This window comes from Chlorocebus sabaeus, chromosome 1 (genome assembly GCF_047675955.1).
Source record: "Chlorocebus sabaeus isolate Y175 chromosome 1, mChlSab1.0.hap1, whole genome shotgun sequence".
NCBI lineage: Eukaryota > Metazoa > Chordata > Mammalia > Primates > Cercopithecidae > Chlorocebus > Chlorocebus sabaeus.
Genome location: NC_132904.1, coordinates 20,593,701 through 20,621,549, shown reverse-complemented (window position 1 = coordinate 20,621,549; position 27,849 = coordinate 20,593,701). Strand labels below are relative to the sequence as shown.

The following is a 27,849-nucleotide window of genomic DNA, read 5'->3' as shown; positions in this document are numbered from 1 at the left end:
TGAACAGGATCTGAGATCAAAGAGCTAACAGAAACTGAGGTGAGGGAGGAAGATTAACAAGACAAAGATGAACTGGGAGTCTGATAAGCCCATTTAGGAACCTGGACCTCTTTCGTTAGCCATGTGACCTTGGGCAAGTAACTTAACTTCTCTGAGCCTGTAGGTTACAGTTGCTGTGTGCCTGATGCATGGTAGGTGTTCATTAAAATGACCATCCCTCTGCTCTGTTTCTATTTAAAAGGAAACTTCAGTTGTCTGGTGCCCCCCATTGCCAGGGAGACTGCTGTTAGCAGGGAAGGTTTAGAGCCTTGAGAAGGATTCAGGTCGGAGGGGCAGCAAATAGAAACTTCCTCATTGGTTTAATCAGAAGAAAGGGAAAGAGTAAAGTGACAACTCTCTGGCTGGGTGACTCTGTGCTAAGTAGTGCCGGGTCTTTACAGCTCTCTGAAATCAGCCTGGGGAACTCCAGAATGTGAATATTGACCTTCCCTGGAGCACGCTTCAGGGCTCTCTAGGTTTCTTTCCTGCTCTGTTTCCAAGCTGAACACACAGGCATCCAAAGCAGCTCAAGAAGTGATCTAAGTGGTCTGTAAATACCCTAGAGGGACCCCTTTCCCTTACCTCCCCCTCTTCATCCCATACATCTGCACTTTGTCTTCCCTTGCTTCCTGCCCCAGCCAGGTGAGATGGTCCCTGGTGGGGGCTGGAGTCTGGTGCAGATGGGACAGAGGGAGAGTCTGATCAGGCATCCAGTTGGAGGGAGGGTTGATAGAAGTTTGGAATGGACCTGCTTCTGCTCCTGTGGATGGATGACTGGAGGGTCTGGGCGCCTCGAGGGCGGGGCTGGATTTTAGTCATACTGAAACCTTGTTGTCCCGTTCAGAGGCCAGCCTGGTGGGTATGTAAGATGGTAACTAAATAGCCTGCAAGCCGATTGGGCACAGCTAATTCCCGAGGCGGCTGTGAGATGGAAGAATTCCAGTGAGGACAGGAGAAGCCGGCAGAAGTCTGGGCAGGGCAGGAGGACCCTCAATGCTCACCCCGGGCTAGGCCAATGAGTGGTACAACTCCTGGGGGCACTCCTTGTGTTGCCTTCTATGAAATGGTACCTGCTGGGGTTGTGCAATGCTCAGCCTTGCCTGAGGTCCTGAGTTTTGGGTTGCCTGGTGGTGCTGGCCAGGGAGGGGGAGCTAAGCTGTGTCTAACGTGGACCTCTGCCTGTAGCAAAAGGGCTTCCTAAAAGGCCAGGCACTGGAACTGGCCTGGGCTGGGGTTGAAGGCTAGCTTTACTATGTCACCACTATATGACCTTCAGCCAACTGCTTTAAAAAAACAAAACAAAACAAAACAAAAAACTCTTTGTGCCTCGGTTTTCCCATCTATAAAATGGGGACAGATTAAATGAGCTAATACAAAAAAGTACTTAGAACAGGGCCTACATTGTCAGTCCTCAATACATGTTAGCTTTCATGATGAATGCTGTTGTGGTCATTATTATTATTTTCCTTGGCCAGTGAGTTGGAGAAGGAGTTTGGTTCAGGAGGGACATGACGTGGTGAGGACGGGCAGAGATGGGAGCAGGAGATGGACACCACCTGTACCTGGCCCTGAGCTGGACACAGGGAGCAAGTAATGAGGCCTGCAGGAAAAGCTCAGCCAGAGAATGTTGTGATGCAGAAGGGGGAGGAGGGGCAGTGCACAGGGACTCAGGAAAGTTCCAGGATGACCTGTAATCCCAGCACTTTGGGAGACCAAGCTGGGTGGATTACTTGAGGTCAGGAGTTCGAAACCAGCCTGGTCAACATGGTGAAACTCTGTCTCTACTAAAAATGCAAAAAATTAGCCAGGCACGGTGGCGGGTGCCTGCAGTCCCAGCTACTCAGGAGGCTGAGGCAGGAGAATTGCTTGAGCCTGGGAGGCAGAAGTTGCAGTGAGCTGAGGTCATGCCACTGCACTCTAGCCTGGGCAACAAGAGCAAGACTCCATCTCAAAAACAAAAAAAAAAAAAACAAAAAAAAAAGAGAGAGAGAGAGAAACGATCTAGCAATATATAAGGTGCTGGGTGCTTATGCATTTTATCTCATTTAATATTCACATGTTCAGGACATTTAATATTGTTGATGATTTATTCCTATCATCAACAACTGTTATTATCCCTGTTAGGGATGAAGAGACTGAGGGTCATGGAAGGGAAGTAATTTTCTCAAGGTCACGCAGCTGGGAGGTGGTGGAGACAGGAGTAGAACCTTCACCCACCCTCCGGGTTGCCCTCCGCAGGTGGGAAGAGTGGGTGTGCTGGGCTGAGAATCGGGGCAGGTCTCCTCTGGACTCTGCCTCTGCTTTGCTGTGTGATCTCCACTCGGAGCTTCTTACCCCTCTTCTGTGGAATGAAAGGGGAGCTAAGGAGAAGGGTGTCTGAGGGGTGAGAGACGGGCCTGGAGGAAAAGCAAGGGCGGGCAGGAGGGGCCGTGACCTCAGCAGGTTGGGTGAGGTCCCAGCTCAGGAGCATCCTGGGAACTCTGGTGGACCTGGCCTGGAGCTAATTAGCTGCTAGGAGGGGAAGTGCAAGGGCAGCGACCTTGCGGGGGCGGGCCGACATCCCGCTGGCCCTGACACCAAGCCCAGCACCCACGAACATCTGGCCCGCTCTCATGCAGGCCTGGAGAGAGGCTCGGTCTGAGGGTCAGAGGTGGGGTGCAGATTGGCGGGGAGAACCTAGCTCTGCCCTGGGAGTTATGGGACCTTGGACCAGTTTCCCCATCTATCCCAGTGATAGATGAATCCGGCAGCCCCCTCCAGGGGCCCCCTTCCAAACCTCACATTCCCTGGGCCTGCGAGTGTGGGGAGGGGTCAGGGAGATGGGACATCCCTGGAGGCCGGGGACCTGTGGGAGGAGCTGTGGGAGGACAGCTGAGGTGAGCCAGGGGGAGGACTGCAGTGTCATGAAGACTTGCACTTAGAAAGAGCCTTTTAGGGCTGGGTGGCTCATGCCTGTAATCCCAGCACTTTGGGAGGCCAAGGCAGGCAGATCACCAGGTCAGGAGTTCAAGACCAGCCTGATCAACATGATGAAACCCCGTCTCTACTAAAAATACAAAAATTAGCTGAGCATGGTGGCGCATGCCTGTAGTCCCAGCTACTTGGGAGGCTGAGGCAGGAGAATCGCTTGAACCCAGGAGGTGGAGGTTGCAGTGAGCCAAGATCATGCTACTGCACTCCAGCCTGAGCGACCGAGTGAGACTCCTCAAAAAAAAAAAAAAAAAAAAAAAAGGAAAAAAAGAAAGAGCCTTGGAGAGCTAGCCCGTGATTTGAGTCACTTAGGATCACTGCAGTGAAGGGGTGGCCAGGGGAGTGGGGTCCTTGTCCCGTCATCCTAGGCTCCAACAGCTTTCTTTGTCTACCTCCATGTCTGTCTTCCACACTGGGTGTTGCACAGTCAGGCCTCTACTGCTAAGCCTGAAAATGCCTGACCCAGGCCAGCCTCATTTCACAGAGAGAAAGGCCCAGAGAGGGGAAGGGGTTGCTTGAGCCACAGCCAAGGAGGCTGAGGGGACCGCGGCAACAGAGGAGCGCCACCTCCACCTCCCTATCCATGTAACTCCAGCGCGTCTGCCTCTGAGGAAAAGAGACCCGCGGCCTACCCGGATGTGCTCACGCCAGCGCAGAAGAGTGTGTCCAAGGTGTAGTCCGCCTGGACCACTGGCTTTCCTGGCATCTTCCGTAGGAACCTACGCAGCTCCATATGTTCTTCACCCCTGGTTTCTCCCTCCTCAGAATTCCAGGCTGCTGAGTTTTTCATTTCGCTGTCCCTCAGAGAGGCAGAATCCATGTGCTGGGGAGGTCTGGAGCTGCCTCTGGACTTCCCTGGGAGGTGCAACTTAAAAACAGAAAAGAAAAAAGGAAAAAAGAAACAAAACCGCAAATCCAACGCCTCTCGTCTGTCAGGTGGGGCCTGACAGCATCCTGATGTCCCGTCGCAGGATTGCCCCTTCTTTGGAGGGGAGGAAACCAAGGCTCAGAGAGGAAACGGGTGCTCCTGGTGTCCCCCGCTGGGACTAGAACCCAAGCCTGGAAGCTCCAAGCAGCCTGTGACCTACTCTGGTGAGGTTTTTCGCACCTCTCCCAGGGCCTCTTTCCTGCCCGACACAGAACAATCCAGATCTGCTGGGCCCACAGCATATGCTTCAGGTCTCATCTGACCCTCCCTGGGCCTGGACTGCAGTGAGCAGGGCCCAGACGGCCGTTTCAGAGACAAGGACAACACCTGCTGGAGACACATGAGCATGACATGCTGTGGCCTGTCACCTGGGGAAGGCCGGGGGCACATGCACTGCCTGGCTTCCTTCCTCCCTTGGTGCGTATTTATTGAAGGCCTGCTAGATGCAGCGTCTCTGAGGTGTCAGAGACACTGAATGAAACCTGGTCTTTCCCCCACAAGAAATTTCCAGCCAAATATAGAAGGTGCGTAGCAATAATTGCAATGTAAAGTATGAAAACTAATGGTTTTCACTTTTTTCCCCCCTTTTAATCAGTGGAAATAAATTCCTGTGTGAAAATGTAGTTAACAGGCTAGGTGCAGTGGCTCACACCTGTAATCCCAACACTTTGGGAGGCCGAGGCAGGAGGATTGCCGAAGCTCAGGAGTTCGAGACCAGCCTGGGCAAAATGGCAAAACTGCGTCTCTACCAAAAATGCAAAAATTAGCGGGGTGTGGTGGCATGCTCTTATAGTCCCAGCTACTCCAGAGGCTGAGGTGGGAGGATTGCTTGAGTCTTGGAGGTCAAAGCTGCAGTGAGCTGAGATTGTACCACTGCACTCCAGCCTGGGTGACAGAGTAAGACCTTGTCACCAAGAAAACCAAAAGCAAAATCAAAAAAAGTAATTGACAATAATAGCCACCACTTAGTGAGTACTTACTGTGTGCTAGGCGTGGTCCTAAGTGCCTTATCCAAATGAACTCATTTATTCCTCCCAACAACCCTTAGGAAGCAAGTACAACATTAGCTTCACTTTACAGATAAGGAGACTAATGATCAGAGAAGACGAGTAACCTGGCCAGGGTCACACAGCTTGAGAGATGTAGAGTCAGGTTTTGAATGCAGGCCGACTGACTTTGAAGCCTTGACCTTCATCTCAAGGTTATACTGCCTCTTTGTACACCTGGTACAAGTGAGGCTTCTCTGGCAGTAGGGGTTGGGGGGATGTGAAGTTAGGAACCACACTTGCTCTGCCCATCCCCTACCTCCTCTGGATTCCTAAGGAACCATCAAAAGCTGCTGACCCCAGCATGAAAATCCATGCATATACGACATTGATAGCTCTTAAGCAGGGAAGAGGGAAAATTCTTTTTGAAGGAGAATTTGTATCATTTTAATAAATTTTATGTACAGAAAACAAAAGTGTACATTTAACCCAGTTAAGTGGCAAGTTCTTTAACCTTTGCCTTTTCCAACTTGGTAATGCAAGCCGCAGATTTGGGAACCAGTACATTTCTTCCCCGGTGATGACGGATCTCATCATTTCTGTCATTGTAATTAGTCCTAATAGCTTCCACCAGCTTAGTCAAAGCTCCTTTGTCTTTTGAATTAACTTGTGTGAAGACAACAGTAGTGCAGATCTTCCTGTGGACTGGACGTCCCAGTCGTGCCTTCCCCTTGATAATGCAATCAGAGACCCCCATTTTACTATGCAGGGCAGGCAGGAAGACAACAAGCTCAATGAGTAGTCAAATGCTACTCAAAATGGTTAGGCCCGTTGTCTCCAAGCTACCCACTAAGAGGTGATTGGCCTAGCATGCACACTCTTCTCTGCGGGAGGCAGCAGGCTGGCAACCGAACGTCTGTTCACATGAAGTCATCACCGGCTGAGCCTTCTTGTTCTCCACCAAGGTGGTGATGGTGTTGACTCCTGCTTGAAGGACAGGTGGTCTCTTAGTGAGGATGTCCCCTTTGCTGTCAGCTTTCTTCTCAGCCTGGGCCAACAGCCTCTGCTTTTTCTCTTGCTTTGTCTCTGGTCCGTATTTGTGGGTTAGCTTAAGGAGCTGAGTAGCTGTTTGGTAGTGGAGGTCCTGGGTCAGCTGTTTGGTGGTGGAGGGGTCTGATTTGCGTTTGTAACGTATAACTCTGACTGCTGAGAGGAGAAGGATTGTAGGGTGGCAAGAGTGAAAGCCAGGCCAAGTGTGGTGGCTCACGCTCATAATCCCAACATTTTGGTAGACCCAGGTGAGAGGATCACTAGAGGCCAGGAGTTTGAGACCATCCTGGGCAACATAGCAAGACCCTGTCTCTAAAAAAAAAAAAAAAAAAATTAAAAATTAGCTGAGTGTGGTGGCGCATTTGTAGTTCCAGCTACTCAGGAGGCTGAGGTGGGAAGATCACTTGAGCCCAGGAGTTGGAGGCTGTCTGCGGTAAGCTGTGATCACACCACTGTACTCCTGCCCAGACAACAGAGTGAGACCTTATCTCCAAAAATAAAAAATAAAAATAAAAAAGACTGAAACCAGGGGGCTGAGTTGTCCAGTTAGGAGATGATTGCATTAAGCCAGGAGGGAGATGATGGTGACTTGGAACAAGACGGTGGGAGGATGCAGATCAAAAGCAATGGAAGGTAGAGGTGGCTGGGCTTACTGAAGGGCTGGAAATCCAGGTGGATGGGGAAGATATGTCAAAGGAAGGAACCAAGGATATGTCCTAGAATTTGCACTGTGGATGTATGGTGCTGTGACTTACTTAGATGAGGATGACAGGAAGAACAGGTGTGGGGCAGATGCTAAGGGGAACAAGTGTTCCACATGTGATTGCATGAGAAGAGATGAGATGTAAAAATGCATATATGAGTCCAGGAACTGTTGAACAGATCAGATCTGGAATTATAAATCTGGCTGTCATCTCATGAAGAAAAGGTGATCCATGACCAGAGAGAAGTTATTCACAATTCTATATCCAGCAATAAAAAATAAATAAAAAGATATCCCATTGATATCGCTATTAACACTACCAATGTCAATGTCATTCTTGTATTACCATTGTTGTCATCAGGATCACCACCATCATCTGCAGTACAATCATCACTATCACCAGCACCATAATTGTTATCATCACCATAATGACCTCTCATTACCTCACCATCACACTTCACCATTCTTCTTATCACTACAGTCATCACTCCCATCATCACTGTAGCAACCAGCGTCTGCATCACCATCACCATAGCAACCACCATCTCCATTGTCATCACCATAGCAACCATCTCCATCATCATCACCATAGCAACCACCATTACCATCCTTATCACCATAGCAACCACATCATTCTAATCAGATACCATCATCAGCATTGTTATCATTGCCATCAATATTATCACCACCTCTCCCACCATCAGTGTCACTAGTAACGCCACAATTTTCATTCTCATCACAACTCTTACAACCATTTATCACCACTTCCTCCATCACCAACTCCATCACCATCAGAAACCGCAGACCTGTATCTCGATTACAGCTACCCTTGCATTATCATTTCTATCACTGTCATCCTCCTCATCATCTGTTATTAAATGTCATTCTTTCTCTAAAGCTGAAAGCCCTTGATCTGTGACCTCACTCATCTGCACTGTTCTTCAGTGTTGCTGAGTTCACTTTTCCTACTTTACAGGTCGAAGGAGGCCTCAAAGAGGAGGAGGTACATTGTTCATGGAGTAAAACATGGAGGTTTTGGTTTGGGCAATGAGGATTAGAATCAAGGATCCCTAAACTTTGAAGATGAGTTTAGGAAAAAGGTCACTCTCTGAATCCATGTAAAGCAAATGAAACCAAGAGAAACTGCAAGGATATAGATTAGTCTGCCGTTAACAAAAGACCCCAAGTTCAGTGGCTTCAGCAAAATGGAAATCTCTCTCTCTGGCATGGCTGCTTAATGTTGGCAAGGACCCAGACATTCTATCATGTTTCTCCATCATCCCCAACATGCAGTTTCATGCAGTTAAAGAAAGATGACCAGTTTGTCTGTTGGGTCTGCTTTCCAAGCAATGGAAATGGAGTAAAGGGAAGAGAAGGTCTCTCTCCATCTCTGCATCTCCTTTATCTCCTTTAAGGATGTGACTCTTGATTGGAAAAGAATGGGACCCTGCAACTTGGAATGGGGACAGGTGGGAGAAAACTGATGAAGCTGGGGACACTGAGTTTGTAAACTCTAATGAACCTTTTTTGCCAGAAGGAACAGCTTCCCCATCCCCTGTAGTGGCAACATCCCCTCCCTGACCCGTGCTGCCATCAGCCTTTACACCTTTGTCTGAGGAGATTAACCCTGCACTGTCTGAGGCAACAGTGATGGCCTCACCTGAGGCAGTTGCCAGGCAAGATAACGTTGTTTCTCCTCAGAAGCCATCGTCAACACCTCTGTTTGCTTCTAGACGTGTAACTAGACTGAAGTTCTGGTGGGCTGCTAGAGGTGAGGTTGAGAGTGTGACCCATGAGGAGGTGCACTACACTCAAAAAGAACTGTTTGTGTTCTCCAGTTTATATAAACAGGAATCTGGAGAACATCCATGGGAGTGGATATTAAGGGTATGGGATAATGGTAGAAGGAACATAGAGTTGGATCAGGCTGAATTTATTGACTTGAGCCCACTAAGTAGGGACTCTGAATTTAATATTGTAGCTTGAGAAGCTCAAAGAGGTTCTGTTTGCTTGGTTAGCTGAACTATGGATTAAAAGATGGCCCACTGTGAGTTAGCTGGAGATGCCTATCTCCCTTGGCTTAAAGTAGAGGAAGGGATCCAAAGGCTTGGGGATATGGGGATGGTGGAGTGGATTAGTCACTTCAGACCTACTCATCCCAGCTGGGAGGGTCCAGAAGATATACCCTTGACCAATGCCTTGTGAAATAGATTTGTAAGGGCAGCACCTGCATCTTTGGAGAACCCTGTAATTGCTCTTCTCTGTATGTCAGATCTAACAGTGGGAACTGCAGTCACTCAACTACAAAATTTAAATACAATGGGAATAACTGGATCCTGAGGTGGCAGGGGCCAAGTGGCAGCACTCAACTTTCAAAGGCAAGGTGGGTGTACCTACCATAATGGACAGCAGAGGCAAAACGGCAATCAGAATAGTCTCATGTAGAGCTCTGGCATAGGCTAATTAATCATGGTGTTCCTAGAAGTAAAATTGATAGGAAGCCTACTGCATTTCCACTTAAATTATGCAAGAAGAAAACTTCTAGGTCGAACGCACGAAAGGCTAATTTGAATTATAAAAACAGAGAATCATGGTCCTTCAATCAATTTCCCAACTTGATTTACAGACCCAACCGGTTTATTGACCCAGAACCCCTTGAATGAAGGGGAGGCCAGGTCCCCTTGAGGAAGGACCCCACTACATTACCCACAATTTATTCAGTGAATCTTTCTCCCATCATTCCCCAAGGAGACCTCCGGCCTTTTACCAGGGTAACTGTATACTGGGGAAAGGGAAATGATCAGACATTTTGGGGACTACTGGACACTGGCTCTGAGCTGACTTTGATTCTGTGCGACTGAAAATGTCATTATGGTCCTCCAGTTAAAGTGGGGGCTTATGGAGGTCAGGTAATTCATGGAGTTTTGGCTCACGTCTGACTTACGGTGGGTCCAGTGGGTCCCCGGACTCATCCTGTGGTCATTTCCCCAGTGCCAGAATGCGTAATTAGCGTAGACACACTTAGCAGCGGACAGTACCCCCATATTGGCTTCCTGACTGGTTGGGTAAGGGCTATTATGGTGGGAAAAGCCAAATAGAAGCCATTAGAGCTGCCTCTACCTAGAAAAATAGTAAATAAAAAACAATATCACATCCCTGGAGGGATTATGGAGATTAGTGCCACCATCAAGGACTTGAAAGATGCAGGGGTGGTGATTCCCACCACATCCCCATTCAACTCTCCCATTTGGCCTGTGCAGAAGACAGACGGATCTTGGAGAACGACAGTGGATTGTTGTAAACTTAACCAAGTGATGACTCCAATTGCAGCTGCCATACCAGATGTGGTTTCATTGCTTGAGCAAATTAACAATCTCCTGGTACCTGGGATACAGCCATTGACTTGGCAAATGCCTTTTTCCCCATTGCTGTCCATAGGCTCACCAGAAGCAGTTTGCCTTCAACTGGCAAGGCCAGTAATATATCTTTACTGTCCTATCTCAGGGGTATATCAGCTCTTTGGCTTTGTGTCATAATCTTATTCGCAGAGACCTTGATCACTTTTCACTTCTGCAAGATATCACACTGGTCCATTACATTAATGACATTAGGCTGATTGGATCCAGTGAGCGAGAAGTAGCAAACACACTGGACTTATTGGTGAGACATTTGCGTGCCAGAAGATGGGAAGTAAATCCGACTAAAATTCAGGGACCTTCTACCTCAGTAAAATTTCTATGGTTCCAGTGGTGTGAGGCCTGTCGAGATATTCCTTCTAAGGTAAAGGATAAGTTGCTGCATTTGGCCCCTCCTACAACCAAGAAAGAGGCACAATGCCTAGTGGGCCTATTTCGATTTTGGTGGCAACACATTCCTCATTTGGGTGTGTTACTCTGGCCCTTTGTCAAGTGAGCCGAAAGGCTACCAATTTTGAGTGGAGTCCAGACCAGGAGAAGGCTCTGCAACAGGTCCAGGATGTGGTGCAAGCTGCTCTGACACTTGGGCCATATGACCCAGCAGATCCAATGGTACTTGAGGTGTCAGTGGCAGATAGGGATGCCATCACATAGGTGAATCGCAGTGGATGCCTCTAGGATTTTAGAGCAAGGCCCTGCCATCTTCTACAGATAACTACTCTCCTTTTGAGAGACAACTCTTGACTCGTTACTGGGCTTTGATGGAAACTGAACGTTTGACTATGGGTCATCAAAGCACCAGGTGACCTGAGCTGCCTATCATGAATTGGGTGCTTTCTGACCCATCAGGCCATAAAGCAGCATTCCATCATCAAATGGAGGTTGTATATACGTGATCTGGCTTGAGTAGGTCCTGAAGACACAAGTAAGTTACATGAGGAAGTCACTTAAATGCCCATGGTCTCCACTCCTGTCACCCTGCCTTCTCTCTTCACGGCTGAACTGATGGCCTCGTGGGGAGTTCCCTAGGGTCAGTTGACAGAGGAGTGGAGACTAGAGCCTGATTCACAGATGGTTCTGCACGATATGCAGACATCACCAGAAAGTGGACAGCTGTAGCACTACAGCCATTTTCTAGGACATCCCTGAAGGACAGCAGTGAAGGGAAATCTTCCCAGTGGGCAGAACTTTGAGCAGCACACCTGGTTGTACACTTTGCATGGAAGGAGAAATGGCCAGATGTGTGATTATATAATTCGTAGGCTGTAGCCAATGGTTTGGCTGGATGGTCAGGGACTTGGAAGAAGCATGATTGGAAAATTGATGACAAAGAAATTTGAGGAAGAGGTATGCAGATGGACCTCTCTGAGTGGTCAAAAACTGTGAAGATATTTGTATCCCATGTACATGTTCACCAACGAGTGACCTCAGTGGAAGAGGATTTTAGTAATCAAGTGGATAGAATGACCCATTCTGTGGCCACCACTCAACCTCTTTCCCCAGCCACCCCTGTCATCGCCCAAAGGGTCCATGAACAAAATGGCCATGGTGGCAGGGATAGAGGTTATGCATGGGCTCACCAACACGGACTTCCACTTACCAAAGCTGACCTGCCTGGCTATGGCCACTGCTGAATGTCCAATTTGCCAGCAGCAGAAACCAACACTGAGTCCTCGATATGGCACCATTCCTTGGGGTGATCAGCCAGCTACCTGGTGGCAGGTTGATTATATTGGACCTCTTCCATCATGGAAAGGGCAAAGGTTTATCCTCACTGGAATAGACACTTACTCTGGATATGGGTTTGCCTATCATGCACGCAGTGCTTCTGCCAAGACTACCATCCATGGACTCACAGAATGCCTTATTCACCATCATGGTATTCCATACAGCATTGCCTCTGACCAAGGCACTCACTTTATGGCTAAAGAAGTACAGCAGGCTTTTGCTAACATGGCAAAACCTCATCTCTACTAAAAATGCAAAAATTAAGCCAAGTGCGGTGGCTCACGCCTGTAATCCTAGCACTTTGGGAGGCCGAGGTGGGCAGATCACCTGAGGTCAGGAGTTTCAGACCAGCCTGGCCAACATGGTGAAACCCCATCCTCAGTGAAAATACAAAAATCAGCTTGGTGTGGTGGTAGGTGCCTATAATCCCAGTTACTTGGGAGGCTGAGGCAGGAGAATCGCTTGAACTTTGGAGACAGATGTTACAGTGAGCCTAGGTCACACCACTGCACTCCAGCCTGGGCGACAGAGTAAGACTCTGTCTCAAAAAAAAAAAAAGGGGGGGGGGGCTTGGAGATGAAAGACTTGGGGCCAGGGGAATAGGGCCTGCCCCATTCCTCATGGTCTCAGTTTAATCCCCCTGGCTGCAGGGTCAGGCGAGGGGGGACATGGAATTAGGTCTCTACACCAAGTTTCAACTGCAGACACCCTCCCGGCTCAGATAAGGACACTTGAGGCATGGCATTTACAAGCCAATGATAACTGGCCTAAAGTCACAGCATTTAATAATCATGACGAAATAACATTAACCACAGTAGGTATTAGTTATAAGCATGGCAAGTGAAATCTAGTTGTTTGTGCAGAAAAATTTTATTTAAAGGCTCTTGCAAAGCTTCCCGAATTGTTGAGCATGGGGTTGGGGTTGGCTGGAGAGTCACAGCTTCTGTGAGGTTATACTGCAGTAACAAAGAACTCCCATTGATTTATATCAACAAAGGCCCTATTCCCCACTTATGTTACATGACTGCTAAAGATTGCTGGGGGTCACGCGAGACTCTGTTTCATGTGTCTTTGTTATTCCCAGATCCAAGATGAAAAATGCATCCCTATTGAGGGTCTTCTCATGGGAGAGGAAAGAAAAAGCAGTGGTCAAGCCACATGGTGGCTCTCAAAGCTCCTGCTTGGATGTGGTATCTGTCATTCTGCCCACATGCCATTGGTTAAGGCAAGTCACGAGGCTGAGCTCCATATCATCGACAGAGAAGTGTCCTCCCAGAGGGAGTTGTCACCAGTCCCATGACAATGGATGGGGCTGTCTAATCTTATAGGAATGGGAAGGGACTTGTTGGAGAAAAGGAAAACCCGTACCAGTCCCTCTAGCACTGAGAGCTGGATTCTGGGGAGCACAGCTACCATGTACATCAGTTACAAAGCCACTGAATGCCACAAATCATGCTTCATAGTAGCTCTCATTTGACTATATTTCATTTCTGCATTTCACAAATTATTTATTGAGTGCCTCCTGTATCCTGGGTGACATTCTAGCACTGAGGATATAGTAGTCAATGCCTTTGCCCTCTTGAATATATAACTGGATACATATTACATATAATTTATATGTAAATAAAAATATGTACATATTTGCCATCATGATTTGAAAAAATATTTACCCCAAATTTACTCTTAGTCTGTTCAAGTAGCTATAACAAAATACTTTAGGCTGGGTAATTTATTCACAGTAGAAATTTATTTCTCGTGGTTCTGGAGGGTGGGAAGTCCAAGACTGAGGTACCAGCAGATTGGCATCTGGTGAGGGCCCACTCTTTGTTTCCCAGATGGCACCTTCTAGCTACATCTTCACATGACTGAAAGGGCTAACAAGCTCCCTTGGACCTCTTTTAAAAGGGTGCTGCTCACATGCATGAAGGTGAAACCTTCATGACCAAATTACCTGCCAGAGGCCCTATCTCTTAATACCATTGCATCGGGGAGTAGGTTTCAACATATGAATTTCAGGGGACACAAACATTCAGACCATAGCACTGACTCATGAACAAAAAGCCTACTGTAATGATTTCACACAAAAATGGAGGCTAGACCATTTGAGTTGTGGGTGGCTACTACAAGAAGACACGTGAGTGTGAGTTGTATCTCAGTAGTTCTTCCAGGAGGTCTACATCCAATGTTCACAGTGTAATGTGTAACCACCACTATAGGCTCATTCTCTTTTCTCTCTCTCTCTCTTTTGTTTTTGAGACAGAGTCTCACTTTGTCACCCAGGCTAGAGTGCAATGGCACAATCTCGGCTCACTGCAACCTCCACCACCTGGGTTCAAGCTATTTTCCTGCCTCAGCCTCCTGAGTAGCTGGGATTACAGGTGCCGGCCACCATACCCGGCTAATTTTTGTATTTTTAGTAGATACGGGGTTTCAACATGTTGGCCAGGCTGGTCTCGAACTCCTGACCTCAAGTAATTCACTTGCCTTGGCCTTCCAAAATGCTGGGATTACAAGCTTGAGTCACTGTGCCTGGCCTACTATAGGCTCATTCTCATTATTAGGTGTAACTGTTGCCTAAGAAAGAGCAAGAGCCTGTGGAGGAAGCAGATGAGCCAGGAGACCTGGGAAATTTAAGCACTCATAGAAATATTTGACAATGAGAGAAATGCACCAGTGAGCCTCCATTTGGCCGTGTGTGACTCTGCATACTGTGCATATTTTTTTCGTGAATAAGAAAGTAAAGAATGATTATAAAAGTGTTGTTGGTTCTGGAATACACCACCACATTTCCTGAGCGCAACAGGTGTTTTCTAAAAACCTAGAAAAACAGATTAAGTGGTAGACCAAAAACCATCATCTACCAAAGAGTCCCTAAGTCAGCAGACACACAAACCCACTAATGACTCCATTTAGGGTTGGGTAATTAGGCGATTGGTGTTTCAGATGCTCTCTATTATGCAGAAGTCCTCAGAGGATTGTAATACTGTGCATGTTTGTATGATATTGAATAAATCGATTGGGATTTTTGGATAGGTTAGTATTATGTCCTAAATGATTATGTCCTCTCTGATATTCACATATTAAAGCTCTAACCTTTAGTGTGGCTGTTTTTGGAGATGGGGCCTCTCAGGGGTAAAAATGGGGACCTGATCTGATAGGATTAGTGTGTTCATAAGAAAAGACAGTGGAGCTCTTTCTCTCTCTCCACCATGTGAGGAAAAAAGAGAAAAGTCAGAATCAGAGGATTACCTAAGGTTGTAAAACAGTTTATGCTGGAGCCAAAGTTAGAAAATGTCTTTGTGATTCCTTGTTCCACTGTCTTAATGAGGTGACTTAGTCCACTTGTACTGCTATAGCAAAATACCTGGGACTGCATAATTTCTAAGTAATATAAATTGATTTCTCATGGTTCTAGAGGCTGGGAAGTCCAAAACCAAGCCCTGGTGGATGCAGTGTCTGGCAAGGCCTGCTCCTCATACATGGCACCATTTAGATGCCCTCACATGGCAGAAGGGATGGAAGGGCAAGAAGGGCTAAGTTGGTTCCCTCCAGTCCTTTTATAAGGTACTAATTCATTCATGAGGTTGGAGCCCTCATGATTTAGTCACCTTTCAAAAAGAAGTGATCACTACCTCTTACTACCACCAAGGTGGGGATTAAGTTTCAATATGAATCTTACAGGGGCTGCACATCCAAACCATAGCACTAATATTTCAAACAGTGACATCACATGTTAATATTGGCCTACTAGGAACATGTTTTAAGAAGCAGAAGCAACATATGTTATCTGCCAAGATCTCTGCCTTCCATTCTGCTAGAAGCCTTATTAGAGCCCCAAGTCTATGGTGTCAGTCCCAGATTCCAGTGTGGCCCTTTTATCACCAGCCCAGCCAGGAAGCCTGCAGGCTGCCTCTGGAGCCCAAGCACTTTGCTGGAAGTGAAGAAAGAAGAAATGAAGAAAGAGCTAGAAAAAAGAAAACCTTCTAGTTCACCAGGAGAGATCACCTTTATCCTGGATCTAAGAGGAATTTGCTTGCTGGGGTCTTTAGGTATCAGGTCACTGGGTCATATGATAAACTTTATCCATGACAGCAGTGTTTAAAATAATGTTTTATCTGAGTTCGATTTCAAAAATTTCCAGGTTATGCCCTTAAAAGGACGAGAGGTTCAGGCGATGGGTTCATCAAACTCTCATAAGTCACCACTAAATAACTTACTGTAATCAAATACCACTTGCTCCCCCCAAAACCTATGGAAATAAAACATTTTTTAAAAACTCACACAAAACCCATGAAAATACAGCTAGAATGAAAAAAAAAAAAGGACAAGAGGCTGCCTTTTGCTTCCCCCTCCCTGTCTTCCCTGAATTCCCATTGGCTAGAATGGAGATGCGATGGCTAGAGTTGAAGCAGCCATATTAGACCTCAAGGTAGCGCCAAATATTGAGGAGACCGAGCAACAAAGATAGGAGACAAGATTTCAACTGCATTCTCAGCTGTCCACCATACTAAATATTAACATAAGACAGAAGTTAACTTTGGCAGCATCATCACTATAACCACCACCACTACCACCATTGTCACCATCATCAATGTCACCATCAATGTCATCAGCGTCACCACCAACACCATCAACATTCTCACCATTACCATTACAATCCACTATCAGCACCTTCACAATCACCACGACCATCTCTATCATGTTCGTCATCATCATCCCCGTCATCGCTGCACCAACCAAAGTCATCATGAATGACATCATCACTGCCATCTTCATCATCGTCATCACAATCATTATCAGCATCTTCATTACCATCAACAGCAGCTTTGCCATCACTATTTCCACCCGTGGAATGACTCTCAGTCCACGGACTGTCAGGTCAGCATCCCAAAAAGAAATGATGCCCACTAAGAAATATTGTTGCTGCTGCTCCTGCTACAGTTCTAACCACCACCACTGCTATTATTACTGTTGCTGCTACTACTACTGTTATTGTTGCTGGCAGTCAGCCCTCCATCCATATCTGTGGGTTCTGCATTCATGGATTCAACCAACCACACAATAAAAATATTTGGAGGCATAAATTCCACAAAATTGGCTGGGCACAGTGGCCCAGCACTTTGAGAGGCCAAGGTGGGCAGATCGCTCTAGGTCAGGAGTTCGAGACCAACCTGGAAAACATGGAGAAACCCTGTCTCTACCAAAAACTACAAAAATTAGCTGGGCATAGTGGCATGTGCCTGTAGTCCCAGCTACTCGGAAGGCTGAAGTGGGAGAATTGCTTGAACCTGGGAGGTGGAGGTTGCAGTGAGCCAATATCGCACCACTGAACTCCAGCCTGGATGACAGAGCGAGACCCTGTCACAAAAAAAAAAAAAAATTCCACAAAATCCCAAAAAGCAAAACTTGCATTTTCCAAGCGCTGAGTATTACCTTCAACCCATGTGAATGAAGTGCTGTGTAGGCATTGTATTAGGTATTATAAGTAATCTAGAGATTATTTGAAGTATATGGGGGAATATGTATAGGTTATATATTAGTCAGGGTTCTCTTAGAGGGACAGAACTGATAGGATATATATACAGATATGTATATATCTGTATATATAATATATATATAAAGGGAGGTTTATTAGGTATTAACTTAAATGATCACAAGGTCACACAATAGGCCACCTGCAAGCTGAGGAGTGAGTAGAGCCAGTCCAAGTCCCAAAACTGAAGAACCTGGAGTCCAATTTTAAAGGGCAGGAATCATCCAGCATGGGAGAAAGATTCAGGCTGGGAGGCTAGGCCAGTGTCGTTGCTTCACGTTTTTCCACCTGCTTTTTATTCTATGGAGGCTGATTAGATGGTGCCCACCTGATTAAGTGTGGGTCTGCCTTCAACAGTCCACTGACTTGAATGTTAATCTCCTTTGGCAACATCCTCACAGACAAACCCAGGATCAGTATCGTATCCTTCAATCCAATCAAGTTGACTCTCAGTATTAACCGTCACAAGTCCACCCCTTGTCAACCTGAACCCATACACATCTCCTGAGATCATACACAAAACATCACACATCATACATAATCTTCAAATAAAGATAATAGCGAGGTCATAATTATGCCTAACATAATACAACTATCCTTCATACAACAGGAAACGCACCAATCCCCAACCCAAATACGATTACATAAAGTTAACAATACTTCAATGCTGATATGAATAAGTCAATAAATCTTATGTCACATGATGAAGGAAAAGGAAATAAAATGAAGATATTTTCTTAGTACAAGTGTATACATGCACAAACATGTTTTTAACGAAAGAAGGAGGAAATACTCATGACAATTACAGTCCTCATTTCTGCAGTTGGTCATGTGGTCGTAGCTGGTATTGATGACTACCTCCTTCTACTACCCATTCTGTACTCCCTTTGCCTTCAGCAAGCACCTCAGCAGGTTATTATTATTATTTTTTTCCTGGTGGAGTGACCCAAACCTTCATTCCTGAAGGGCCTGGGTCATTTGTAGTCCTATCTGGATTGGGCTGTTGTAGTTTCCCATTGACCTTAATCATAGTGCGTGGTAATACTAAGAGAGGCCCTAATGGATCTCCTGTGTTCTATGCACACTCTTCCTTACCTCCGGTGTGGAGTAGTAGACTGATTTCATCTTGATTTTCTGGATCAATCACCCCAGCCAACACTGTAACTTCCTTCTTAGCCTGTTGACTTAAAGGTAGGAGGAGCCCAAAGTGTCCAGGTGGCAATCTTAACTTCCAGTGTAATGAAATCATTGTTGTGTCTCTTGGTGACAGCATTCCTCCCTCTGGAACTAAGACCTCTAGGCCAGCAGAATGTAATGTTGTGGAAACAGGAAGCAAAAGTTTTGCTAGTGGGATCACTAGGGGTGATGGTAAATGGTGCCATTTCCAGTTCCACCCCTTGATTCCTGGACCCATTAATCCTGGCTATGGGAGAAACAGTACCATATATTGGATGCTAATTCAGAGCATACATGGCCTTCTGGAGAACTTTGCCCCAGCCCTGCAAAGTACTGTCACCTAGTTGGTGCTGTAATTGTGACTTCAAAAGTCCACTCCACCATTCTGTCAATCCAGCTACTTCAAGATGACAGGGAACAGGGTAAAACCAGTGAATTCCATGAGCGTGAGCCCACTGCTGTACTTCTTTTTTTTTTTTTTTTTTTTTTTGAGATAGAGTCTCACTCACTCTGCTACCCAGGCTGGAGTGCAGTGGCGCGATCTCGGCTCACTGCAAGCTCCGCCTCCCGGGTTCACGCCATTCTCCTGCCTCAGCCTCCCTAGTAGCTGGGACTACAGGCACCTGCCACCGCGCCCGGCTAATTTTTTGTATTTTTAGTAGAGACCGGGTTTCACTATGTTAGCCAGGATGGTCTTGATCTCCTGACCTTACGATCCACCCGCCTCGACCTCCCAAAGTGCTGGGCTTACAGGCGTGAGCCACCGCACTTGGCTTAATTTTTGCATTTTTAGTGGAGATGAGGTTTTGCCATGTTAGCCAGATTGGTCTCGAACTCCTGACCTCAGAAGATCTGCCCTCCTCGAACTCTCGAAGTGCTGGGATTATGATTACAGGCATGAGGCACCATGCCAGCTGATTTTTTTTTTCCCAAGACAGAGTTTCACTCTGTCTCTTGGGCTGGAGCGCAGTAGGGGTGATCTCGGCTCACTGCAGCCTCCGTCTCCTGGGTTCAAGCGATTCTCCTGCCTCAGTCTCCCAAGTAGCTGGGATTACAGGCTCATGCCACCACAGCCGGCTAATTTTTGTATTTTTAGTAGAGACAGGGTTTCACCATGTTGGCCAGACTGTTCTTGAACTCCGGACCTCAGGTGATCCGCCTGCCTCAGCCTCCCAAAGTGCTGGGATTACAGGTGTGAGCCATCGCGCCCGGCCTTCAAGCCACTCTTAATTGGCCGCACTGAGCCCTGTGGTGGACACCAGAGGGCGATAAACGCTCATTTTGGGAGAAGATGAGGTTTTGTTTTTGTTTTTTTTTTTTTTTTTTGGTTTTATTTTATTTTTTTCTCCTCTTTCTCTTCATTTCTGTTGGTAAAAGGAATGACTTGGACACAACTAACTAGTTCATCTTATAGCCCTAAAGTAGCAAATATTGTATGTGCATTGCCTGCAGCCTAAGCAGTGAGGAAACAAACCCAGACAGGTGAAAGTCACATGTGCCCAAAGTCACAGGCTTGAAAGTTATCAGAGCAAGGACTTGAGCTAAACCATGTCTCACAGAGGAGGACAGTGCAAACATGGCAGCTTTCACAGGGATCATCCTGGAAAGAAAGGAAGAAAACAGTGTGGTGTCCCTGTCTTCCTGCTAAGGTCTGTGTGGCCCTGCCAGCTACTCAGAATGCTGTCAGTATGAACGTGAATTCAGCCAGTATTGCTCCCCGGATTGCAAACTCAGTTCCCCATGGGGACCAGGCAGGTCACAGAAATGAGGGAAGCAGGCTAGATGAGCCACAGGCACAGTGGGGACGGTAGCCAGCTGGAGGGTGTATGTCACAACTGAAGAGGACAGCCACAACTCAGGTCCATCTGCTGTGGCCCCATCAGAAGGCACAGCAGGAGGCTCAGATGTCCCTATCCCTGTACATCTAAAAATCAACATAAAATTCCCCAATTTTTAAATGCTGGCCACAAATTCAAAACTTTTTCAACTCAACTCACTAAGCCTTGGCCTTCTCAACTGTATAAGGGAGAGAATGTCTACACCATCAGCTTCTCGGGCCACAGGTGTGTTCTTTTAGATCTCAGGCCTAGATTCAGGGAAAGATCTCCCGACTGATTTTGTGCAACTCCACCGAAGAACAGGTATGAGAGTTCGCCTTTCCGCAGCACCTCCTCATCCGTCTCACGGGCTTATGAGCGCAGGCGTACATTGCTTTTTATTACACTTTGCGGATACTGTGTTTTTTTACAAATTGAAGGTTTGTGGCAACTGAACTGAGCAAGTTTATCAGTGCCATTTTTCCAACAGTATGCACTCACTTTGTGTCAGAATTTTGGATCAACCTTTTTTTTTTTTTTTTTTTTTTTTGAGACTGAATCTCTCGCCCTGTTTCCCAGAGTGCAGTGGCGTACTCTTGGTTCACTACAACCTCTACCTCCTGGGTTCAACCAATTCTCGTGCCTCAGCCTCCTGAGTAACTGGGATTACAGGCGCCCGCCACCACGCCCAGCTAATTTTTGTATTTTTAGTAGAGACAGGGTTTCATCATGTTGGCCAGGGTAGTCTCGTATTCCACACCTCAGGTGATCCATCCACCTCAGCCTCCCAAAGTGCTGGGATCACAGGCATGAGCCACCGTGCCTGGCCAGGATCAACATTTTAAAAATAAGGTATGCACATTTTTTAGACATGCTATTGAATACTTAATAGACTATGGTGGAGTGTAAACATAACTTTTACATGCATTGGGAAACCAATGCAAATTGTGTCTCACTTTATTGCAATAATTCACTTTAGCGTGGTGGTCTGGAAAGGAACCTGCAACAGCTCCAAGGTGTGCTTCTATCTGGGCACTCTGAAAAAGCACTGCCCAGAGAAGTCCCCTTTCTTCTGCTTTACTATTCCAACAATCCCTCCCTAAGGGCATGGCTGATGGTCTCCAATGTGATCTGCTGGGGTTCAAGGAGAAAATAATAGGACTGCTTTCTGTTTATTTTTTAGATATATATATATTTTAAATAATTATCTTTTAAAATTTTTGTTTTTTGGCTGGGCGCGGTGGCTCACGCCTGTAATCCCAGCATTATGGGAGGCCGAGGTGGGTGGATTACCTGAGGTCAGGAATTCAAGACCAGCCTGGCCAACATGGTGAAACCCCGTCTCTACTAAAAATACAAAAAAATTAGCTGGGTGTGGTGGCACACACCTGTAATTCCAGTTACTTGGGAGGCTGAGGCAGGAGAATTGCTCCAATCCAGGAAGCAGAGGTTGCAGTGAGCCAAGACTGCACCACTGCACTCCAGCCTGGGCGACAGAGTGAGACTCTGTCTCAAATGATAATAATAATAGTAAAGAAAATAAAATATTTGTCTTTGCGCATTGTTCATAATATGTAAAATGGCTAATAAAATAGTACATACATATCTACTATAAATAAATGACATATATTGGGATGTAGGCCCAACATATATTTGGGGTACCCAACCCCTACCATGGGATTAAGCTGATGCCTAAAAAGAAAAATAAACAGGTGGAACAGGGAATTGTGGATGGGGAGGAAGTTTAATAGTTTCAAAGACTTACCCAAGTGCCACAGTTGTAAGATAAATATAAATAAGCTTTAGAATATGTAAAGTGCTACACAAATCCTAGTTATCAAATTAGTTAAATATATTTAAATTAGTCATTTTACAGCTTACTTTTAAAAAGATGGCTGCCATTATTAGTGTCACAGTTGCTATGGCAACATGGCAATGTACAGGAGCCAAAAGCCCCCTGAGGCCAGGGCTGGCTGGGAGTAACCCCTGGACCTTCAGATGTAGTAGGTGGCAGGGCAGGATTTGAGCAGGGGCCTCACTGATCTTTCTGAAATGATTGAGACAGGAACACATCAATGGCTCAGTCTCTTCTGTGGGAACTCAGCCCCTGTCCCCAGCTACAACCCAGTTATAATGGGCTTAGAGTTCCGATCCCGTTTAAGTGGTTTGGAGAAAAAATAAAGGCCGGTGGTCCTGCTGAGCCCATTCAAATGCAGGAATGACTGCATTTAGAAAGTGCTATTAACCACTTCCTGACCTGAGACTCAGCAAGAGGACAGAGGATGGGACGGAGTTATGCCAGGCAAGCATTGGAGCCCAGCTTTCTGGGGCCAGCCTTCTTTCTGTAAGCAGGAAGCAAGGTCCCTTCAAGGCCCCTGGGGAACCTCCTTGACCCAGTGCGAGGTTTGCGATTCAGTGTTGGGCGCTCACTGGGTCCCAACTTGGGCCTTTCCCCTAGGGCTCAATTTCAGGAACTGAAAATTGGGTTAGCTATATATAAGCCGCAACTTCACTTTCCGCCATCACTGGTTAGTTGTATGACTTTAGCATCTGAGTGCTCCATTTCCACATCTTGAGAATGGGCCTCATAATAGTATGTGTGCCTCATTGGGTTGTTGCTATCAGGATTAAATGAGTGCAATTTTTAAGTCTATAACTTTAAGGAAACTGTGCAGGTTGAGGGAGGGAGGTGCTAACTCTATTCTGAGGACTCGTGAAGAAAGATTGTAAGACATCCAATTACTAGGCCAGGTGCGATGGCTCACGCCTGTAATCCCAGCACTTTGGGAGGCCGAGGCAAGCGGATCACGAGGTCAGGAGATCGAGATCATCCTGGCTAACATGGTGAAACCCCATCTCACAAAAAAATTAGCCAGGTGTGGTGGCATGCACCTGTAGTCCCAGCTGCTCAGGAGGCTGAGGCAGGAGAAACACTTGAACCTGGGAGGTGGAGGTTGCAGTGAGTCGAGACCACGCCACTGCACTCCAGCCTGAGCAACAGAGTGAGACTCCATCTCAAAAAAAAAGAAAAAAAAAAAAAATCCAAGTACTCAAGACTAATTGTCCACTGCTGAACTTCTTATTCATTTGTGCACAAATGCTTGTGTGATACATATTGCATACCATTTTTTAAAACAATCAGTTGAGTTTGAACTCTCAGCTCCCAAGCTCCCATCAGGGAAACTCTCCTCCAGTCATTCTGAGGACTCGCTTGGGGCAGATAGTATTTTTCACAGATGGCTGCAACAATATCTCCTTTATTGAAAATTATTCTAGAATTTCGTTACCCCCTGGTTAAGAAAGAGACTATGTTCCCTGCTCTTGAATCAGGTAAGCCTTGGTGACTGCTTCTACTAATAGGATGCAAAGGAAGTGATCCTAGGTGACTTCTAAGGCTAGGTCACAAAATGCCATGCACTTCTAAGTGGGTCTTTGTTTGTCCTAGAAAACCAGCAGCCTAATTATGAGGAAGCTCAAGTCCACAGCTCTGGCTGACCTCCCAGCTGGCAGCTAGTGCCAACTTGCTGGGTGTGTGAGTGCACCATCTTGAAAATGGATCTCTAACCTCCAATTGAACCAGCTGACATTGCATAGAGCAGAGATAAGCCTTTGCTGCTGAGCCCACCCCAAACTGCAGATTTAGGGGCAAAATAAATGAGTGGGACGGTTTGTTACATAACAGTAGGAAACAGATACTCCCACTTATTCTCTTTACCTTCCTCCACCAGAGGTGCAAAAGTCTTGGGGCCTTAACCTAGGCCCAGACACCAACAGGGAACTGGTCCCCATGTTCTTGCCTACAACTTCTTTGAAGTCTCCTGCTCAGCTGTTCCTCTTCCACCTTTGGGGTGGGGGAATCTTCTGAGAGTCTGGGAATCCTATAGCCATACCTCTCTGAGGTCTTGCCATGCCACCATCTTCCCCACCTCCAAGTTGGCCATAGATATCTTCTCTCAAGGCTTTCTACGGTGGTTCTTCTCACCCCTTTTCCCACCTCCAGAACTCCTGGCTCCACCTCTAGAATGGACTAAAGAATTTCCAGAGGTGGAGTCTCTCACTAGAAGTGTCTGCACTCTCTGCCTGGCAAAATGCCCAAGGTGAGTCATGACAAAGCCTACCTTCTGCTGGAAGAGAGGAGATATGGACAATGCTGAGGGAGCCAACCCCATGTGATATTTCAGTGAATGACTCTGCTATGGTTTGAATGTACTGGAAACGGAATCCCCATATTCATATGTTGATGGTATTTGGGGGTAGGGCCTTTGGGAGGATTAGATAAGGTCATCAGGATGGGGCCCTCATGATGAAGACTGGTGGCTTTATCATAGGAGGAAGAGAGACCTGCGGTGGCATGCCCTTGCCCTCTCACCATGCGATGGGGCAGTAAGAAGGCTTTCACCAGATGTAGCCTCTCGACCTTGGACTTCCCAGGCTCCAGAACCACACAAAATAAAATCTTTTTATCAATTACCCAGCCTGTGGTATTGTGTTATAGCAACAGAAAATGGACTAAGTTAGGACTCAGATGCACATCTACTCAACAACTGTCCCTTAAGCTTCCAGGCATGTGCTAGAAGCTGGGGAGACAAGGACAAATGGCAGTGTCACCATAGACCTGGACAAGAGGGCACCTGTGGTCACCCAGAGCCCACACCTGACCTTGATCATGCTTTGGGTGTTTAAAAACCTAGACCGCCTAATTGGCCCAAGCTGGTTTTTTTGTTTTGTTTTGTTGAGACAAGGTCTTGCTCTGTTGCCCAGCTGGAGTGTAGTGGTGCAATCTCAGCTTACTGCAACCTTCACCTCCCTGGCCCAAGCGATCCTCCCACCCCAGCCTCCTGAGTAACTGGGACCACAGGCGTCCGCCACCACGCCTAGCTAATTTTTGTAGTTTTTGTAGAGACAAGGTTTCATCCTGTTGCCCAGGCTGGTCTTGGCCCCTGAGCTCTTCAATCCTCCTGCCTCAGCCTCCCAAAGGGCTGGGATTTCAGGTGTGAGCCACTGTGCCCAGTCCCCAAGTCAGTTTAAGGTTTACAAAGCTGCCTGCCCAGGTCCATCCTCCTGAGGATACATCCTGTCCCTGGAGCGTGCACCCATAGAGAGGTAACCAAGAGGTGGCTGTAGGCAAGGCGTGTGGGCAGAGTTTGGGTATGTGGGCTGGAGTGTCCACATGCCTGAGTCCTAGGCCACTTGTGACATAGGACAGAGATGGGGTAGGAAAAGAAGTGGAGTGGGTGGGCTGAGGGCTAGGGCCAGGCTATCCCCCCACACTGCCATGTTCTTGCATACAATTCTAAAGAGTCCAATAATTCTAAATTTGAACATGGTCTTCCTGGTCATTAGAAAGAACATTTGTAAAGGCAGGAAAATACACATTTTATTTCACAGTCTGTTAAATGTTTGGATACAAGGTATCTGGTCCTTGATTTGCACTCTTGGGCTCTCTGTGTTTGGGTAGGTCAGCATAACAGGACCAGTGCCCCAGGCCCTGCACTCCTACAGGGAGACACTCTTCTGTGGGGCTCAGACAATGACAGGGAGTATGGCAGAGATTCCAGAAGCTGCCTGAAGACTGCTCTCAATGTCACCACAGCTGCCTCTATCTCTAACCAGGATTGGCAGGGCAGCAAGGGATAGCAGATGGGACTAATATGAGGGAATGTCTTCGTGGGAGAAGGGGACAGTGAGGGGATCCAGCTGTTTTGCCAATGGCCAGTCCCCATCTGTCATGCTGGAGCCCTATTAACTTCAGCAGGGATGGCACTAGGTTCAAGAGGCTAAAGGAGAGACCAGAGCCAGCAACTGGGACATGGGGGTTTATTGAGAAGCTTACACACAGGAATGGCAGGTGGAAGTGCGCTGGAAAGGAGAACTGTACAGTCCCATGGCAGGCTGGGCAAGAGAGCCACAACCGTTTACAAAAAGGATACAGTTTATACATCATTCTCACTTAGCACCCTCCCCCTAACAACCTCCACCTGATAACTTTCATTTGGCCCCAAAGAACCTTGAACCCCTGTACAGCCTGCATTCCACAGGATGAGCCAGGGTTCAAATGTTCCTCACAGATAAGGAATGAATCTCCAGGTTGGTCACTCCCGGGTTCCTTAGCTCAAAACTCCAAACACACATTTGGGTGCATCTGCCATACAGGACCATTCTCAGGGTATGCTTAAGTCAAGTTATCGCTGTCAGGAGCATCTGTCATACGCCAGCACAAACACCCCCACCTCGGAGGGACGGGGTGTGGAGTAGGGTGGAATAGGAGGATATTTTATGCCCATTTTGCATGGGCTGGGTAGGGTAGGGAATCTGAAACCCAGCCCAAGACAGAATGGCACAGTGGTTCTCAGAGTGTGGTCCCCGGACCAGCATCCACATCACCTAGGAGCTTGTTAGGATCTGAACCACTAGCAGGACAGAGGGTGTCTCTCTGCGGGTAGGACACGCTGCTGGGTTTAAAGGATTCCCCAGCCTCACTCCTCTGACTTGGTGTGGGAATTCTATGAAGGAGACTTTTTGCTGAAAAAGAGAACATTTTCTGTGCATGTACGGCATTCAGACGGTGGGCCAAATACTTCATGAATGCTGTCACATGGAATCTTCAACAGCCACCGTCAAGATCGGCATGATTGTTATGGCTCTTTTTATTATTATTCCCTGTTTAAGGGCTCATCCCAGAGAGGTTAAGTATCTTGCCTTGTCCTGGGGTTAAAAAGCAACCAGGAAGCTACCTAGGTCTGTGTGATTCTCAGACCACTTTAACTTCTTTACAATTTCTCAACAGTGGTTCATGCTTGAATGTGATTCAGAATCACCTGGAGGCCGTATTCAAACCAATTGTCCCACAGTTTTCCATTCAGTAGGGTGGGATGGGGCTTCAAAATCCACATTCCTAACAAGTTCCCAGATGATGTTGCTCCTGGTTTAAGGACCACGCTGTGAGAACTACACTGCTGGGCTGGGATCCAGCTCCCGCCCCTACTCCACCCAGACAAAGTGCTCATAATCATACCCTCCCACAATGGTGTGTTGTGAGATGCCAATGTGATAATGGAAGTGAAAGAGCTTCGTCAGCTGCCCAGATGAATGCCCCTGGTCATTAACCAGTTAATCTGCCTGAGGCTAGTCCCCCGGAGGCTGGGGGGGCGCAGAAGCCTGGGACGCAGGGTGCTAGAGAATTCTTGCAGCCCACCTCAATTCTGGGTCACTTTTTCTTCAGGGAGAAAGCCAGCTTTGAGGGCTTAGGCCCGCAGTCCTTCCTGCCACTCTTCTCAACCCACACCTCCTCCCTCACCTCAGGCAGCTGCTGGGCACTGCCCCAGCACTGGCTGGCCTGGGCTACTTCCCCAGGGGCCAGTCCAGGCAAGCTGGGGCAGCTCAAGCCTGTGACTCAGGACCTGAGGCTGAATCCCGCTCACGCCCGCCTCCCTGATATTCAGAGGCCGTGACTTCCCTTCTGTGAGCCTTAAACTGCACATTAGTAAAATAGGCGCAACGAGA

At 47.1% G+C, this 27,849-nt stretch overlaps 1 pseudogene; it reads right to left on the bottom strand.

Annotated features, from left to right (window-relative positions):
* Positions 1-5,407: 5,407 nt before the first annotated feature.
* LOC119624256 (large ribosomal subunit protein eL8-like) lies at positions 5,408-6,245 on the bottom strand (annotated as a pseudogene).
* Between the last annotated feature and the right edge of the window lie 21,604 nt (positions 6,246-27,849).